The sequence below is a fragment of the Camellia sinensis genome, chromosome 14 (assembly GCF_055761805.1).
Source record: "Camellia sinensis isolate YWXY chromosome 14, ASM5576180v1, whole genome shotgun sequence".
Classification (NCBI taxonomy): domain Eukaryota; kingdom Viridiplantae; phylum Streptophyta; class Magnoliopsida; order Ericales; family Theaceae; genus Camellia; species Camellia sinensis.
In genome coordinates, this window is record NC_138974.1 from 38,361,222 (window position 1) to 38,365,039 (window position 3,818).

The window sequence follows — 3,818 nt, forward strand, 5'->3', positions numbered from 1 at the left end:
AAATAAATGCTTGGATACGAGAGACGTTCGGAGAAATGGAGTCGAAGACATCAATGATTTGGATGGAAATTGCTCGCATTGCCAACGAGTACGCGTACGTTGACAGGACTCCGTTTCACACATCCGCATTGACTGGTAGCATGTGGATGCAGAAGATGCTTGTAGAAAGGAATGAAGCATTTCAGCGAAATTTTCGAATGTCACAGGAGGTGTTCTTGATGTTGTGCAAGACATTAGTTGAAGATTTTGGCCTTCCAGTACCACAGCGTCCTCATGGTATAGACGTAGTTGAGAGTGTCGGCATGTTCATATTCGTGTTACGGGGCTTCACGAGTTGGGACATAGAAGACCGTTTTCAACACTCGGGGGAAACAGTCTGGCGTTATGTAATGCGAGTTCTTAAAGCGATGAAGTTGTTCACGAGAGTACACTGCCGACCGACAAGGTCACAACACATTAGACATCCGGACTTGGAGTCCCGACGAAAATATTTCCCATTCAAAGTGAGAGTATTTATTTTTGGCACATTTAATTATGAGTAGTACCCGCTTTCAGAAAGTAAGGCAAACTTATTTTGGGTAGTAGCATTTTTCCATATTTATGATAACGTGTGAAATTTCAGGACTGTATTGGCGTGCTTGACGGCACACATGTGGAGGCACATCTCCCTCCTCAGGAGGCACCGCCATATTTTGGCCGTAAAGGACGGCACACGCAAAACATACTCGCAGCGTGTTATTTCGATTTGTGTTTTATTTTTATATCTTGCGGATGGGAGGGAAGTATTCATGACAGTAAAGTTTTTAACGAAGTAACACAGGACCCAGCCAAACAATTCCCCATGCCAGAGGAAGATAGGATGAAGGACACATTTTTTTTTGTTTGTATTAGTTGTGTGCATTTGGTATTTGTAATTGACCACCGAACTAATGTGAAATTATCGACATGCAAGCAGGAAAATATTACCTTGTTAACGCGGGGTACAAGAACCAAAAAGGATTTTTGGCGCCGTATAAGGGATGCCGGTACCACCAAGGAGTGTTTCGCGCAACCGGACGACCAAAAAATGCAAACGAACTTTTCAACACGGTGCACTCCTCCATACGGAGTGCAATTGAACGTACGTTCGGCGTATGGAAAGCGCGATGGGGATTCATACATAACATGCCGCGATATGATTTCGGGAAAGTGCAGGTGCCATTGGTTGGGGCTTCAATGGCGATACATAATTTTATACGCCGCAACTCGAGCGACGATGAAGCATTCAACAAGGTTGCGAATGCAGAGACTTTTACATTCAACAACATACCAAACGTTGACGGTCTTGGTGATGATGATGATGGTGAACCAGAGGGCGACGATGACGTACATATGAACGAAGTGAGGAAATCAATACGGAATGAATTAGTGCGACATCGGCGTGAACTTGGGTTGTAAATCCCGTTCCCACATTACGAGGTGATGGCAAACGAAATGAATGTGTAAAACTATTGACAGTGTCAAAAAAAATTTACGATTTTGTTGGTAAGTTGCAGGTTCTGAAGGGCATTTACCAAATTGTAATGTGGAAATTAATTAATGTAAGAGCGTAATTCGTTAGGAAAAATTAAGAAAATAAATATGCCATGCAATAATAATAATAAAAATAATTAACAAAACTGTCATAATAATTGTTAAAAAAGTTGCTACTCGTATTTTGGTCTTTTGCAATATTTGTTTGGATAATTCGGTAATTGTTTGTATTCAAAAAATAATACATTTAGTAATAAACTTGTAATAATAATTAAAGAAAAATTCGAAAAACAAAGAATAATAAATTTGTAATAATTAAAAGTATCTGGTCAGATTTGGAAATTGTAGAGTATATAAAAAATAATACATTTGTTAGTAATAAACTTGTGATAATAAATAAAAAAAATCCAAAAATAGAGAATAATAAATTTGTAATAATTAAAGTTATTTGGTAAAATTTGGAAATTGTAGCATATATAACAAAAATACATTTAGTAATAAACTTGTAATAATAATAATAAAAATTTAAAGAAATAGAGAATAATAAATTTGTAATAATTAAAAGTAGTTGGTAAAATTTGGAAATTGTAGAATATATAAAAATATTATACATTTATTAGTAATAAACTTGTGATAATAATAATAAAAAATTAGGAAAATAGAGAATAATAAATTTGTAATAATGAAAATTATTTGGTAAAATTTGGAAATTGTAGAATATATAACAAAAACACATTTAGTAATAAACTTGTAATAAAAATAATAAAAATTTAAAGAAATAGCGAATAATAAATTTGTAATAATTAAAAGTAGTTGGTAAAATTTGAAAATTGTATAATATATTAAAAATTATACATTTATTAGTAATAAACTTGTGATAATAATAATAAAAAATTAGAAAAATGGAGAATAACAAATTTGTAATAATTAAAATGATTTGATAAAATTTGGAAATTGTAGAATATATGTATAAAAAAAATACTTTTAGTAATAAACTTGTAGTAATAATAATAACAAATGAGATCTTAGAGAATAATAAATTTGTAATAATTAAAAGTATTTGGTAAAATTTGGGAATTGTAGAATATATAACAAATAATACATTTAGTAATAAACTTGTAATAATAAAAAAAAAATCATAAAAAAAGAATAATACATTTGTAATAATTAAAAGTATTAGGTAAAATTTTGGAAATGGTAGAATAATATATGAAAAAGGAGAAAACTTGCAAACTTGTGGCCCCAGAAACGTTGAAAACACTGTTCACATAGTGAAGGGCAGAATCGTAATTTCGGGAAAAGGTAAGGGTATTTTCGTCATTTTGCATTGATTTGACAGTTTTATAAAATATTAAACAAAAAATCCAAAAAGCCAGTTTTTTACCAACTTCCCAAACCACATCTAAAAGAGCCAAAAAGTTTGGTAAAAAGCCAAAAGCCAAAAGCCAGCTTTTTACCAACTTTCTAAAACAACCCTAAGAATTGCTAAATAAATTGACTTTTTTTGTTTATTACAAAAAGACGTGTAAAAATAAAGAGGTGATGTGATTTAAATAAGTCAAAAATTCAAAAAATTAACTTATAAGCCACTTCTCAAAAGAGGCCGTAATATAGGCTCAATTTGGGAAGAAGGTTATAAGCGGTGTTTTGGCTTTTTGCCAAAACGTAAAAAGTGACTTTTTTTGGCTATAAATTGATTTGGAATGTTGGTTATAAGCTAAAAGAAAAATTACGAAATTACCCTCCATAAATGGAAAATGAAAGGGTAAAAATGTGTAATTTTTCAATTGGCTCGGGATACTTTGGTCATTTCATTATGATTTGACATTATAAACAAATATTAATGAAAAAAGTCAAAAGTCACTTTTTATCAACTTCACAAATCATTTGTCTAAAAAAGCCAAAAGCTTGATTAAAAGTCAAAAAGTCACTTTTACCATCTTCCCAAAATAAGCCATAATTGATTAAAATAATTAAATTTCATATTTTTATTAATTTTTTTTAAAAAAAATATGACAAATATCAAATAATAAATGATGCGGTGAACATGTTGATCAAATAATCACTCAAAAAAAAAATATTCTTTTAGATTTCAAATTTTGTGTTTTTTTTTATTATAGAAAAATATCAAATCAGTGCAACTTTCAAAAAATAATAATAATTAGAAATTAGTGAAACATTTAAAAATATTAATAATTAAAATTATAAACTTTTTTATGAATGTGTATTTTTTTTTTCTCAAAAAAATGAATCATCCATACAATTTTTTTTTTGAATATCAAATGTATGAAAAATTCACTACTAAC